The sequence below is a fragment of the Triticum aestivum genome, chromosome 7B (assembly GCF_018294505.1).
Source record: "Triticum aestivum cultivar Chinese Spring chromosome 7B, IWGSC CS RefSeq v2.1, whole genome shotgun sequence".
Taxonomy (NCBI): Eukaryota; Viridiplantae; Streptophyta; class Magnoliopsida; order Poales; family Poaceae; genus Triticum; species Triticum aestivum.
This window is the reverse complement of record NC_057813.1, coordinates 9608458-9625118: the sequence shown is the minus strand read 5'-3', so window position 1 is coordinate 9625118 and position 16661 is coordinate 9608458.

Genomic DNA, 16661 nt, shown 5'->3' with positions numbered 1-16661 from the left:
TGAAGGATATTAACCGTGAGGTGAACATGGTCGCCCCGGCGACGCCCAGTTATCTGAGATGGTCCCCAACTCCCATTACATTCGACCAATCCGATCACCCGACTCATATAGCCACCCCTGGGAGGCAAGCTTTGGTGGTCGACCCGGTTGTCGAAGGCACCCGACTGACGAAGGTGCTAATGGATGGAGGTAGTGGACTGAACTTATTGTATGCGGACACGCTGAAAGGAATGGGCATTCCGATGTCCCGACTGAGCACCAGTAACATGAGTTTTCATGGAGTTATACCAGGAAAGAAAGCCGAGTCACTCGGCCAAATAGCTCTGGATGTGGTATTCGGTGATTCGACGGCATTTTCGCAAAGAGAAGCTGACGTTTGAGGTCGTGGATTTTCAGAGCGCTTACCACGCTATTTTGGGGAGACCAGCTTACGCACGGTTCATGGCTCGACCATGTTACGTATACCTCAAACTGAAGATGCCCGGCCCCAAAGGCGTGATCACTGTCATTGGTGATCGGAAAAAAGCAGAAGAGTGTTTCCAGAAAGGCTCAAAGATTGCCGATTCCCAGGTGACAGCGGTCAAGCTGGAAGGATATAAGCAAAATGCAGATCCAAGTGAATTGCTGCGAGCCAAGAAGCCTGCCACGGAGTCAGCATTTCAGTCGTCCGGTGAGACGAAGCCCGTCCACATTCACCCGACCGACCCCAATGCAGCTCCGACCCATATCTCCACAACACTCGACCCGAAATAGGAAGAAGCGCTCATCCAGTTCCTCCGTGAGAATTGGGACATCTTTGCATGGAAGCTAGCTGACATGTCGGGTGTTCCCAGGGGACTGGCTGAGCATCGCCTTAGAGTCGACTCAGCAGCAAAACCAGTCAAAGAACATCTTCGACGGTCCGCCGTCCAGAAGAGAAAAGCTATTGGTGAGGAGGTGGCTCGACTATTGGCGGCAGGGTTTATCCGAGAGATATACCACTCCGAGTGGCTCTCCAATGTCGTCATGGTTCCTAAGAAGGACAACTCACTCTGAATGTGCATTGATTTCAAGCACATCAATCGGGCCTGCCCGAAATATCATTTTCCTCTCCCTCGCATTGATCAAATTGTTGACTCGACTGCGGGATGCGAGAGATTGTCTTTTCTAGACGCCTATTCCGGGTACCATCAGATCCGTCTGTACGGACCCGATGAGATAAAAACAGCTTTCATCACTCCATTCGGGTGCTTCTGCTACATCGCCATGCCATTCGGCCTCAAGAATTCCGGAGCCACGTTCATGCGAATGATCCAGAAGTGTTTGCTCACTCAAATCAGTCGGAATGTGGAAGCGTATATGGATGATATCGTGGTCAAGTCGCGAAAGGGTTCCGACCTGCTGACAGACCTCGCCGAAACATTTGCCAACCTCAGGAAGTATGATATCAAGCTCAATCCATCAAAGTGCACATTCGGAGTTCCTGGTGGAAAGTTACTCGGTTTTCTCGTTTCCAAACGAGGAATCGATGCTAACCCAGAAAAAATTGGCACTATACTCCGAATGAAACGCCCCGTGCAGGTGCACGATGTCCAGAAGCTTACTGGATGCTTGGCCGCATTAAGCCGATTCATTTCACGACTCGGGGAAAAGGCATTGCCTCTTTACCGACTGATGAAGAAGGCAGACAAGTTCGAGTGGACTCCAAAAGCTGATGCAGCGTTTGCCGAGCTAAAAGCTCTGCTCTCCACCCAGCCGGTGCTTGTTGCTCCAATCAACAAAGAGCCTCTGTTGCTTTATATTGCAGCCACAGGACAAGTCGTCAGTACAGTGCTTACGGTCAAGCGGGAAGAAGAAGGGAAAGCCTTCAAAGTTCAGCGCCCAGTGTACTATCTGTCTAAAGTTTTGACTCCATCAAAGCAAAGATATCCTCATTATCAGAAGCTTGTGTATGGGATCTACATGACCACGAAGAAGGTTGCTCATTATTTCTCTGATCATTCCATTACAGTCGTCAGCGACGCTCCACTTTCAGAGATTCTGCACAACAGAGATGCAACTGGTCGAGTGGCAAAATGGGCGATTGAACTTCTTCCCCTTGATATCAAGTTTGAGGCAAAGAAAGCCATGAAGTCCCAAGCTATAGCAGATTTCCTGGCCGAGTGGATTGAACAACAGTAGCCGGCTCAAGTTCACTCGGAGCATTGGACCATGTTTTTTGACGGCTCTAAGATGTTGAATGGTTCCGGTGCTGGGGTTGTTTTGGTTTCCCCCAGAGGAGATAAGCTCAGATATGTGCTCCAGATTCACTTTGATTCCTCCAACAATGAGGCAGAATATGAGGCCCTTTTGTATGGGTTGCGCATGGCCATTTCACTCGGCGTCCGTCGCCTTATGGTTTATGGCGACTCAGATTTGGTGGTCAACCAAGTGATGAAGGAGTGGGACGTAAGAAGCCCAGCCATGACTGGATACTGCAATGCAGTGAGGAAGCTGGAAAAGAAGTTTGAGGGGTTAGAGCTCCATCATATACCCCGACTGAAAAATCAAGCGGCTGATGATCTGGCAAAGATAGGTTCCAAGAGAGAAGCCATTCCGAGTGGTGTATTTTTGGAGCATATCCATACTCCGTCAGTCAAAGAAGATCCTTTCACCGAAGAAGCCCCACAGCCCAAGAGTGCCACAGATCCGACTGAAGTTGAAGTCCCAGCAGTGGTCGACTTGGTCATGGAGGTTTTAGTGATCACTCCCGACTGGACAGTTCCATACATCGCGTATATCCTGAGAAAAGAGCTCCCGGAGGACGAGGAAGAGGCTCGACAGATCGTCCGTCGATCCAAGGCCTTTACCGTGATCAAAGGACAGTTGTACAGAGAGAGCGCGACTGGAGTTGGTCAGAAGTGTATAACACCAGAAGAAGGTCGAATCATCCTTGATGATATCCACTCGGGGACCTGTGGCCATCATGCGTCCTCTCGGACCATCGTGGCCAAAGCATACCGAGCCGGATTTTACTGGCCAAGGGCAAATGAGATGGCAAAGGAAATAGTGGACAACTGCGAAGGATGCCAACTTTATTCCAACATGTCACACAAGCCTGCGTCAGCTCTGAAGACTATACCACTCGTCTGGCCCTTCGCAGTATGGGGATTGGATATGGTGGGCCCCTTGAGGACAGGTCGAAGCGGTTTCACGCATGTGCTGGTGGCAGTCGACAAGTTCACCAAGTGGATTGAGGCTAAACCCATCAAGAACCTTGACGCCGGTACTGCTGTTAGCTTCATCAGGGACCTGATATTCAGATATGGAGTCCCGCACAGCATCATCACAGACAATGGATCAAACTTCGACTCGGAGGAATTTAGAGAGTTCTGCACTTCTCAAGGCACACGAGTCGACTACGCTTCGGTCGCCCATCCATAGTCGAATGGACAAGCGGAGCGAGCCAATGGCCTGATCCTCAAAGGGTTGAAACCCCGACTGATGCGTGACTTTAAGCATGCGGCTGGAGCATGGGTCGATGAACTTCCCTCGGTGCTTTGGGGTCTGAGGACCACGCCTAATCGGTCGACCGGAAGGACTCCATTCTTCTTGGTCTATGGAGCTGAAGCGGTCTTGCCGAGTGATCTGCTCCACAATGCTCCTCGTGTTGAGCTCTACAACGAGGCTGAAGCGGAACAAGCGCGGCAAGATGCAGTCGACCTTTTAGAGGAGGAAAGAGAGATGGCTCTGATCCGATCGACCATCTACCAACAGGACTTGCGTCGCTTCCACGCTAGAAACGTGAAGAGTCGAGCCTTCCAGGAAGGAGATTTGGTTCTCCGAGTGGATCAGCAAAAACAACACAAGCTTGCTCCTTCTTGGGAAGGACCCTTCATCGTCACCAAGGTTCTCCACAATGGAGCGTACCGTCTCTACAACGTCAAGCACAATATCGACGAGCCCCGAGCTTGGAACGCGGAGCTACTCCGCCCATTTTACACTTAAGTTTTCACTCGGGTGAATTGTAATAAAAGTACTTCTGTAGTCCATGTTTTGAAAGATAATAGTGTCATAATTTCCCCAATGATTTTTGTCACTTTTATTTGTTCAGTAAAATTTCCCCCTCAGTGGGTGACTTAGCTGCGAATCCGTTTCGCCTAAGTTTGTAGAAAATCCTTACCGAGTGGTGAGCCAGCCTCCCACTCGGGGGCTTAGCTGCGAATCCGTTTCGCCTAAGTTTCAATAAAATCCTACCGAGTGGAGAGCATGACTCCCACTCGGGGGCTTAGCTGCAGTCCAAGTACTCGCCTAAGTTTCAATAAAATCCTACCGAGTAGTGAGCCAGACTCCCACTCGGGGGCTTAGCTGCAGTCCAAGTACTCGCCTAAGATTCAATAAAATCCTACCGAGTGGTGAGCCAGACTCCCACTCGGGGGCTTAGCTGCAGTCTAAGTACTCGCCTAAGTACAAATTCTACATGCGCTCCGCAAGGAGGACGAGGTGCAGGTCGACTGTGACCCTCTCCTCCGAGCTACGCCACAAGTACAACGTGCGGTAGCAAGGAAGACGAGGTGCAGGTCGACTGCGACCCTCTCCTCCGAGCTACGCCACAAGTACAACGTTCGGGAGCAAGAAAGACGAGGTGCAGGTCGACTGCGACCCTCTTCTCCGAGCTACGCCACAAGTACAACGTGCGGTAGCAAGGAAGACGAGGTGCAGGTCGACTGCGACCCTCTCCTTCGAACTACGCCACAAGTACAACGTATAAATCCTACCGAGTGGAGAGCAGACCTCCCACTCGGAGGCTTAGCTGCAGCCCAGTGCTCGCCTAAGTGTTGAAAATCCTACCGAGTGAGGAGCAGACCTCCCACTCGGGGGCTTAGCTGCAGCCCAGTGTTCGCCTAAGTTATAAAAATCCTACCGAGTGGAGAGCAGACCTCCCACTCGGAGGCTTAGCTGCAGCCCAATGCCCGCCTAAGTGTTGAAAATCCTACCGAGTGAGGAGCAGACCTCCCACTCGGGGGCTTAGCTGCAGCCCAGTGTTCGCCTAAGTTATAAAAATCCTACCGAGTGGAGAACACACCTCCCACTCGGGGGCTTAGCTGCAGCCCAGTGCTCGCCTAAGTTTTGAAAAATCCTACCGAGTGGAGAGCATGCCTCCTACTCGGGGGCTTAGCCGCAGCCCAAGGCCTGCCTAAGTGAATTGGGGAATAAGTCGATTGCAGTAAGCACCTCGCTTTAACCTGCAAAAGACATTTCAAACCAAATGCAAGCATATTCAAACGTCGAATCCAAGTTTGGATAAATACCTAATGGAACCGAAAGTGCTCAGGCGCTAAGCCTATTAAGGTTTATCGGTTACAAAATCACTCGGCATACCGAGGCAAATTTAAAGTGTCGAGCTCAAGAAGTTTTTTACCCCTCCTGTGGAGGGCTGGAAGGCGCAACAAACTCATCAAGGTCGATTCCATCCGCGATCCGAGTGGCAGTGGCGATGAAAGTCTCCATGAAAGACCGGAAATCATGCTTCTTGGTATTGGCCACCTGAAGAGCCGCCAACTTGTCTTCTTGTGCATCCTTACAATGGACTCGAGCCAGACACAGAGCGACATCTGCACCGCACCTGGCAGAAGACTTCTTCCACTCCTGCACTCGACCAGGGATTGTGTTTAGTCGAGTCATCAGAGACTCGAGGTCATTTTGGAGCGTCTCCCTGGGCCAGAGCGTAGTGTCAATGCGGGAAGTGGCGACCTTCAGCCTTGCAAGATAGTCAATGACAACAGAAACACGAGACTCGAGCCGGAACACGTTCATGGCGACTTCATCATTCACCGGAGAGTTGATGGGGTCCAGGTTTGGTTCCAGTCGACCAGTCTCCTCTTCAAAGTTTTGGCAAAACTCTGCAAGTACAATCGCCGAGTCAAGGCGATGGTCGAATGGAAAGTTCACTATAAAAACAATTGTTTGGTTCAAAGGATTACCTTCGAGCATGAGGAACAACTTTTTGGCGAGTCCGCCCAGATAAGCCTCCAGATCATTCCTCTTCCCCGCCAACTCACTGACCTTCTCATTCAGAACAACTTTATCGCTTTTCAGTCGACTGACCTCCTTGTTGGCAATAGCAAGAGCAGCTTTCAGATTGGTGTTCTCTTCTTCCAGCCTGGTGACCGAAGCCAACTTCTCATCTGCGAGCTTGGTCTTCTCTAAAGCTGTCTTCTGCATCTCAGCTAGCTCAAGGTCTTTTTTCTTCTGGGCTTCCTTCACTTTGCCTGCAAAGTTACAGCAAGATCAGACTTTGAAACAAATGAGGGGCAAAAGCAGTCGTCGAGGCCTCACCAAACATACCTTTGGTCTCCTCCTTTGCCTTTGCCAAATTCTCCTGGACCAGCTTCAGATCAAGCTCGAGTTGGATATGTTTGTTCTCCAACTCGGTGTAACGAGCCGCAAGGTCGCAGGATTTCTACGAAGAACCAATCGACAAAATGTCAAAGATAATTCACTTCCGAGTGACTAAGGAAAAATCATACGTTTCTAAGACTACAGCCGAATACAAACATTCGACCGTAGTCTCGGGGACTACACCCAGTGGGTGCACTCAGCGTGCCCCCACTAGTTCTATCAAGATAGAGTCGACCAGTCGACCAAAAAAAACAAATAGAAAGTGTTCTTCAGACTGTAGTCAACTGCCAGCAGTCGACCACAGTCTCGGGGACTACACCCAGTGGGTGCACTCAGCGTGCCCCCACCGGTTTGAGAAATCCATTCGACCTAGTCGAATGAAAGAAGAACTTAACTTATAAAGCCTATGGTCGACTGCCAACAGTCCACCATAGCCTTGGGGACTACACCCAGTGGGTGCACTCAGCGTGCCCCCACTAACCCGGAATTTCAATCGACACACCCAGTGGGCGTAGGACTACTACGGATTTCAGAAAGAAGAATTTTCAGATATCATATCCTAACAGAACAGGCGATGACCGACTGACCTGAATGTTGCTTTGAAGAGCGGAACTAGCGTCATAGGCTGCCTGGCTAGCCTCCCGGATGGCCTTCACCTTCTCCATCATGACTCCCGCCTGGCGTATCGCTTCCTTTGCAGCACTGGCTTGGTCCTCTGGGACGTAGTGGGTCGAGAAGAGTGAAGGATGTGCAGCACTCGACGACGCGGGGTGAGCACTCGTCAACGGCACCGCGAAAGATACGGTGTGCCGAGTGGTGTTCTCTTCCTCCGCGATCAGTGTCTCGGGTGCTGGCACGTCTTGAGTCACCCTGCCAGCGGACGCTTTCCTACTCCTCCTTTGCTCAGCGGCTCCTCATCGTCGTCGTCGTCAGGAAGGGTGATAACGATATTGGATGGGGCCATAGAAAAGAATCAGAATTAGAGACTAAGAGCCAATCGACTAAAAGACGGAATTACGAGTCATACCAGGTTTTGAAGTGGCAGCGTCTTCCATCTCATGATCGTCAGCCTTAGCTGAGGTGTCAGAAGTAGCAGCACTGCGATTCCAAAAGACAGTCGGTTGATTTACGAGTCGACCAAAGATAAGTTCATGGGAACGAAAAAACTCAAGCAACATCATTACCCTGAGATAGTGGGGATCGACACCTTCATCTTCGGCAAGACCTTCGCCGGCTTCGATGGTGCCATTCGAGATTGCTTCAGAGCCTTCTCAGTCGGCGCCGGAGAAGTGGTCCGAGGGCGCTTGGTCGACTGCACGACAGTCGCGACCCCCTTGCCACGTTCAGTCGCAGGGTCATGGACGAGCTTCGATCGCCTTTCCATGCGAGGCGGTACAACTTCCTCCTCCTCCTCCTCCTCTTCTTCCTCACCATCAGAATCGTCATCATCGTCATCATCAGCAGCGTCCGAGTCCCACTCTTCCTGGCTTTCGCCCCCACTTGCTTCCCCTTCTTCAGTCGGCGTCTGTGCTGCATTGGGCATCGAGTATAGTTTGGTGAGGGCCTGACAGACAGCAAAATAAAGATCAATCGACCTATTTGCAGCGGAAGCAGAATAAGTATGGCAAGATCACAATTGGAAATAAAGTGGGCATACCTTGTCTGGAGTGCTAGAATGGTCGAGTGGAGGAATCCTCCTGGCTTCTCAAGGGTTGTCTTTGTTCCCAGTGACCGCGGCCATCCATCTCTCCAGTGTGGCATCGTCGACTACTTCTGGATGGACCCGAGTTTCATCCTCGGTTCCATAGTACAACCACATACAATGGCCTCGGTACTGGAGAGGCTGGATGCGTCGCCTAAGGAAGACCTCCAGAAGGTCCATACCCGTCACTCCTTCCCGAACTAACTGGACTACACGCTCCATCAACATCTTCACTTGGGCTTTCTCCTCAGGGAGCACCTTCACAGAAGAGGGTTTGCTTGCTCGGTCCATGGTAAACGGAGGGAGACCACTCGACAGCCCCGACGTCGACTCGTTTTGGCAGTAAAACCAAGTCGACTGCCATCCTCTGACCGACTCAGGGAGAGTCATGGCCGGAAAGGTGCTCTTGTTTCTCATCTGGATCCCCAGACCTCCACACATCTAAATAACCTTGGTCTTATCATCGTCTGGACTCGCTTTTTCACTGTCTGAGAACGACAAGTGAATATGTGCTTGAACAGACCCCAATGCGGTCGGCAACCCAGGAAGTTCTCGCACATGGACACGAAGGCAGCAAGGTAGGCGATGGAATTCGGGTTGAAGTGGTGGAGTTGCGCCCCAAAGAAATTCAAGAAACCACGGAAGAAAACACTCGGAGGCAGAGAAAATCCACGGTCGACGTGGGTAGCCAGAAGAACACACTCACCCTCTTCCGGCTGTGGTTGCCACTCGTTCCCCGGGAGCCTCGCTGCTCCGTGGGGGATCAAACCCTCGTTGGCCATCTCAGTGAGATCTTTCTCGGTGATGGTCGACCGGATCCAATCCCCTTGGACCCAGCCTTGCGGCAGACGGGACCTTGACGAAGACCCGCCCCGACTGGTCGCTCTCCCTTTCGCCTTCCCCGTCGCCGTCGCCTTCTTCGCGCGCTCCAGCGCCGCCGTCTTCTCCTTCACCATTGTTGTCGGCAAAGCGTACGAGGAGCGATTGGGCGGAGGCGAGAGCGGGCGCAGTGGGCCGAGGCGGAGAGGGCAGGGAGAAGAATGGAGAGATACTGTTCAAAAACCCTCGCCGGGCGCCTTTATAAGAGCACTTCCGAGTGGATGACAAGTGGGCCCAGGCAATCCAATCACATCCCGAAACAGTCGCGCGTACGCAATACGTGGTGAAAAAGGTGGCGTGGGAATCGAGGCGTCTATGCCTTATCCTATCCGAGCGCCGCGGTCCGCCCCGCTTCGTGCACTTCCCCAAAATTCGGATCCCACAAAATCCGCGAACAGCAGATCGATCTGTCAGACGAGAGATTTCCTGCGATCCGTCACTCGGAGATTGCTAAGTTCAAAAGTTCACTCGACGAAAGAAGAGAATGGATCAAGGCGACTGAAAGAAAAGTTGGTGATTATCAACGAAGAGATTATTGGTCCAAGACAATACATGTCCAGAACATAAAAGCAGGTCGGAAATATTGTCAACTCCTTCCTCACTCAAACCTCGATCCATTCGGGGGCTAATGATGAAGTCATGTACCTAGGGTAGGGTCATAGACCTGATCCAAGTACCCTACCCAAGGACACTCTCAGAAGAAACTGCCTTCCAGTCGACCAAGAGAAGACTTCACTCGACGGACTCGAAGGAGTCGACCATGAAGACTCACTCGACCACTAGAAGATCAAGAACCACTCTGCATCATAACGGTCTGTAATTAAGTAGTCTTTATGGCATTTAGGACACTTTATGTGAGGCGTTACCAGTAACGCCTAGACTTAACGTACTTTAAACCCTGCATTACTGAGGGCCGGAGGGGTCTGGCGGACACTATATAAGCCACCCCCCTCCTCAGTGTAAAGGGTTCGCACCCCTGTAATCCATACACACATAATCCAGTCGACCGCCTCCGGGCTCCGAGATGTAGGGCTGTTACTTCCTCCGAGAAGGGCCTGAACTCATACATCCTTGTGTTCACAACTGCTCCATAGCTAGGATCTTGCCTCTCCATACCTACCCCCCCATTCTACTGTCAGACTTAGAACCACGACACCAGTAGCTATGTGTTTGATCTCTCTCTCTTTCTCTCTCTCTCTCTCTCTCTCTCTCTCTCTCTCTCGTGTTCTCTCTATGGCACGATCTTGATGTATCACGAGCTTTGCTATTATAGTTGGATCTTATGATGTTTCTCCCCCTCTACTCTCTTGTAATGGATTGAGTTTTCCCTTTGAAGTTATCTTATTGGATTGAGTCTTTAAGGATTTGAGAACACTTGATGTATGTCTTGCCGTGCTTATCTGTGGTGACAATGGGATATCACGTGATCCACTTCATGTATGTTTTGGTGATCAACTTGCGGGTTCCGCCCATGAACCTATGCATAGGGGTTGGCACATGTTTTCGTCTTGACTCTTCGGAAACTTTGGGGCACTCTTTGAAGTACTTTGTGTTGGTTGAATAGATGAATCTGAGATTGTGTGAGGCATATTGTATAATCATGCCCACGGATACTTGAGGTGACAATGGAGTATCTAGGTGAGATTAGGGTTTTGGTTGATTTGTGTCTTAATGTGTTGTTCTAGTATGAACTCTATGATAGATTGAACGGAAAGAATAGCTTCATGTTATTTTACTACGGACTCTTGAATAGATCGAGCAGAAAGGATAACTTTGAGATGGTTTCGTACCCTACCATAATCTCTTTGTTTGTTCTCCGCTATTAGTGGCTTTGGAGTGACTCTTTGTTGCATGTTGAGGGATACTTATATGATCCAATTATGTTATTATTGTTGAGAGAACTTGCACTAGTGAAAGTATGAACCTTAGGCCTTGTTTCCTAGCATTGCAATACCGTTTACGCTCACTTTTATCATTAGTTACCTTGCTGTTTTTATAATTTCAGATTACAAAAACTCATATCTACTATCCATATTGCACTTGCATCACCATCTCTTCGCCGAACTAGTGCACCTATACAATTTACCATTGTATTGGGTGTGTTGGGGACACAAGAGACTCTTTGTTATTTGGTTGCAGGGTTGTTGAGAGAGACCATCTTCATCCTACGCCTCCCACGGATTGATAAACTTTAGGTCATCCACTTGACGGAAATTTGCTACTGTCCTACAAACCTCTGCACTTGGAGGCCCAACAACGTCTACAAGGAGAAGGTTGCGTAGTAGACATCAGCAACCACCAACCAGCTAGCACAAAACAGTCCAACAAAGAAGAAAGAGAGCAGAGGAGGGTGTGGGAGAAGGGAGAGGGAGGTATACCTTACTGTTGCTTGTTGATGTTGTACTGGAGAGGAGGAGGAGGAGCTTCTGGACAGGAGGAGGAGGAGGAGCTACAGGATAGGAGGAAGAGGAGGAGGAGCTGCTGGAGAGGAGGAGCCGTTGCAGAGGAGGGGCAGGAGCTTCCGGAGAGGATCTGCTATAGAGGGGGAACTAGATCTGCTGGAGAGGAGCCACTGGAGAGAAGGAGGGGGAGGAGTGTGTCGATTGGGGGATGTCTCTCTCTCTCTCTCTCCCCTCTTACCTGTTGGTGCCAACATCATTCCAGTTTCCCGCCTAAAACAGCTCCCCTGCCTGCCTGGCAAGCTAAGGCATCCAAAATGGACTAAAGCAACCACCTGGACGCCTAGGCAGATGCCTCAGACGCCTTAGAGAGCCACCTAAGGCGAGGTGGACGCCTCAACCTCGCAGGGTGCCCTGACGCCTAAGCGTCGCCTAGGCGATGCCTTAGGGACGCCTTGAAAGCAGAGCCCACAAGTGCCTGGATTGCTCAAAGGCACACTTATTTCAGCCACGGTTAACACAAATGCCACTGATCAATTTAGCAAATCCAGGAGCATAGCTATTGGACCAGGGCATCCACATGTAAACCAGAGCATCACATGCGCTCCTATGATAGCAACTAAACATGAACAACAGCCTACAAATCCAGGAGCATCAACCAGACGAGCACCACATCAATATAGCCACGGCCATGTGCCATACAGTAGCCGAAGCAGAGGAGCAGGAGGAAGATGGAGCTCACCAAGGGAGGTTGTAGCCGAGGAGAGAGGCGGCTAGGTCATCTCCATGGGAGCAGCCGCCTTTTATACCCCCAGTGCACGAAATGGCGAAAATGCCCCCTGCAGGGCAGGCTATTTACACGCGGTGGCACGACCGGGGCGCGCACTGTTCATAGAAACGGCCTCAATTTCGATCTGATGACCGAGATCGATCGACAACTAGATCCTACGGCCAAGAACGTATCAGGAAAATGATCCGACGACCAGAAGTTGCTAAACTCTGAGAGCGTCTGACGGCTGCTTCGTTTCTTCTTTTTGGATAGGATAGTGGGCTCAGATTCGCCTTTCCTCGATTGTATAACCTACCCCCATCATATTTTATCACCAGATCAATCTGTTTATATATTGGAGCTTCCCTGGTTATCACTCAACAAGAATGACCATCCAAGGACAGAACAACAAGTATCACAGGATCAAAAAGGATTCTAGAGACAAGAGGGAGGATCCAGCTTGATACCCACAGGTGCCTCGATTGTTCAAAGGCACACTTATTTCAGTCAAGGTTAATCATCACCGCCCTAGCACAAACACTGTTGATCAATTTAGCAAATCCAGGAGCATAGCTATACGACCAGGGCATCCACACGTAAACCAGATCATTGCAGGAACTCCTATGATAGAAACCAAACATGAACTCAGCCTGCAAACCCTAGAATATCATGCATCCACAACTACAGAGCTCAAGTAGGAATCGATGCATGAGTAGGGCATAGAGCATCAACCACACGAGCACCACATCAACATAGCCACAGCCATGTCCAATACACTAGCCGAAGCAGATGAGCAGGAGGAAGATGGAGCTCACCAAGGGAGGTTGTAGCCGAGGTAGTACTCAGTGGGCACTGGGGTTGCGCCTGAATGCCGTCCAACCGGCGAGGAACCGTGTCGGAGTTGCGCCTTGCACCGCCCCGCCGACGAGCACAAGCGTATCACACAACCAAGTGACTCTGTGCACGGTATACATGTCAAACAATATAAACATTCAGATATGCTATCACAACAGGCTATAAACAATACATGTCAAACAATATAAACAATAAGAATGACATGAACATAAGGATAGCTAGAATCAGAGTTGCTTCAAACATATGTAAAGAAACACTGAAATACTGATAGTCATGTGCAGTACAATACAAGCCATCAACATCTCATATTATAAAGCATACAGAGATCAAACAACTATCTAAAATAGTACCCCTCCATATATGGATGAACCTAATTTCCATATCAAAAGCATGATTGGACCAAACCCAGCTGACCACACATGCATCCATTCAAGATGTCTATTTTCAAGGATCACATGGAGCAATGCACAATAATAGTCTAGGGAAACAACAGAGTAGCTAGCTATACCACAACAGTAAATCAAACAACCAAAGGAATATATCCAGGGAAGCAACACGACATGCCTCCACAAAAAACAATCTATGACAAAGAACAAATTTTATACTCTCCGTGGACGGTGAAGAAGATCACCTGAGAAGGAGATGAACACGAACGGAACAGCCAAATCCAAAGGAGGAGCAGCGCCAACCCCATCAATGACTGCAGGAACGAACACGACACCAAACCTAATCACAACCCTGTGCAGCCGAACACAACAACCATACTGTGAGCCACGAAGAGGAATTATTTGGTGGTATAGGAATTAACCGAAGGAACATAACATGGAGGAGCTTACAGCGTGGTAGACTTAACTGGGCAGTGCCTCATGGTAGTCATCAACCTTTGAGCTACAGAACGACATGATCAAACTGACACTCCGGCCCGCGTACCATAGGAAGAGAAGGATCATCAGCCAAATCAGGAACCAGTTCCTGGTGAAGAAAAAAAGAACAGGTCCTGATTCCTATAAAAATCAACTTTAGATGACAACCCCTGGTAAGAAAAATCAGGAAGCAACAATCTTAAAGGGAGTAGCATCAATCCCTAAGCCACAAAAGCATCATACAGCAGCAACTACAATTACACCATAGGGGAAAATCCATAAATGCAAGACATAAGTGGGAAAAATTGCAACAAATGCAAGGAAGCATATATTACCAGGAGTCTAAAATAATATTTTCATTCAGCAAGGTGCCATGGCTGAGTATGCCTGCAAATCCTAATTGTCAATCCTTAAGACAGATTGTTTTGTGCATAATGGTGAACCTTTTTTTATCTTTCTATAGTAAGAAATAAAAGGTTTATTATGGCATTTCATAAATGATTTAGTCGCGCCTCAACATATAAGAAGTAACAATAAACCAGAAGAAACAATTATGTCTTTGCTTTCCCACTATATAAAGAATGCCTTATTATTCCTAGGAGGAATGTTGCCATCAAGTTTCTTGTTGAACTGCCTAATTTCGACATCTAACAATGATGCATATCATTTTAGAAGACTAAATACCCTACCAGTTACCACTACAACCATAGTCACCGTCGTCAACTTGCACATCCTAATTTTGACATAATAGCCTTCAATAATCATCGGAACCGGTATTGAGAACCTAGTCGCCGTCAATCACTACAACCATAAACAACACAAATAAATGATGTAACCAGCTCATACAAATTCGTGGTTTTTCTTCTCTGCGGAGCTTATACTAATATTTCTACATGCTAACAACACAACATAACATCATACTGAAATGTGCATTTGCTAATCTAGCAAATATCCCCATCTCAAACAGAAATCTGTAGCTATTTTCACACAGTTGATGACCAAATCACTGTACTGAATTTAATCTAGCTCCTAAAAACATCACCTGGAAAACAACTGCAACCACGACATATTTGTCCTATGATTATATGGCTAAGCAAGGACCAAACTTCTCTAGTTACTTACCGGAGAAGTGGTTCCGACGGCCGAAAGTGCCTGAGCTCTGAGGAGTCAGGCGAGGTGCTTCGTTTCTTCTTTGCCTCGCGTGGGGACGAGGGAGGAGACAAAGAGGAGCCGCCGGAGTCCACCAGAGCTGCGCCGGCGACGAAGGCAATGCCTAGCCCGAAACCCTAGCCACGGCCGAGGGTCACAAGCGAGCGCAAGAGGCCCTCATCCTCTCTCTCTTTCTCTCTCTCTCTCTCTCTCTCTCTCTCTCTCTCTCTCTCTCTCTCTCCCTCCTACAGGGACTCGCACATTCGTCGCCGCCGCCGGGACGGACGCGGGAGAGGAAGAGACGAGCGGCGCGACTATGCACTGGGGGGTAGAGAGAGGTGTAGGGGAGGAGGAGGCCGACCCCCTGGGCCACGCCGCCTGCGCCGCGTCCCATACGCCGCCGCCTTTGCCTCGCCTCGCCATTCCTCCTTCCTTCCCGTGGGAGCCGGGGCCGAACCGGGGCGTTAGGGTTTGGGCGACGCCAGATCGAAGGGGTGGAAGGAGGAGGCCATGAGGGGAAGAGGCCGAGCGGCGGCGGGTCAGGAGGAGAGGGAGGCGCGGGTGGGGAGGAGGTCAGGCGGTGGCGGGGAAGGAGGAGAGGGAGGCCCGGGTGGGGATGAGGAGGCGGCGCGAGCGGGAGAGGAGCCGGCCAGGGTTCACCACGGGAGCCGACCCTTTATACCCCCAGTGCGTGAAATGACGAAAATGCCCCCAGCGGGGCAGGCTATTTACGCACGGTGGCATGACCGGGGCGCACATTTTTGATAGAAACGGCCTCGGTTTCGATCAGACAACCGAGATCGATCGGCAGCTAGATCCTACGGCCGAGAACACATCAGGAAAACGATCGGACGGCCAGAAGTCGCTAAACTCTGAGAGAGCTCGGTAGTACCTCGGTTTCTTATTTCTGGATGCCAACCTGATACTTCACTGTCTTATTAACCTGGTACTTTGGTACTCTTGGAAGTACCAACCTGATAAGGGTGTGTAAATCTTGGGTACTTCTAAGGGTGTGTAACATGGCAACACTAAATCTAAGAGTGAAGTATCCAACCAACTAGTCATTAACGCACCCAATTAGAATTTTGATTGGCATATCCAAGAGTAATCTCCCTTGCTTACAGGTGCAATCAGAATTTGAAATGGTGCCCAGTACTATCAGGTTGTTTCCCGAGTGCAGTTCATCGGGCACTAGTAGGTAAACATTTCACTCGGCAAACAACTCTTTATCAAGTGCATCTTTTTGGCACTCGTCATAAAAATTCTTTGCCGAGTGTTTTTTTCTTCTTCTTCTTTCTCTTTGGCAAGTGCCTTTTTTCACTAGGCAAACACTTCTTTTTTCCGTTTTCTTTTTCTTTTGTGCATTATTTTTTTCCTCTATGTTTTGTTCTTTCTACATCATTTATTTATTATCTTCCAACCTCCCTATCTCCTTTATAGGCATTAAGTGAACATTTAGACATAAGACATTTAGTGAATATAATTAAAATTTAAACTTGGCAAAATTGGGTCAATAAATCTTATTTGTGTTCTTGAGTCCATGTTAGGTCTTATCCAAGAAAAGGAAAGGAATTTCAAACATGAGGATGCCAAGAATCAACCACAAACATGGAGTATATTATTTTTTAATTTCAAAAAATACAAACAAAGTCCAAAAAGCATGGAATTTGATATGGTTCTCTCGC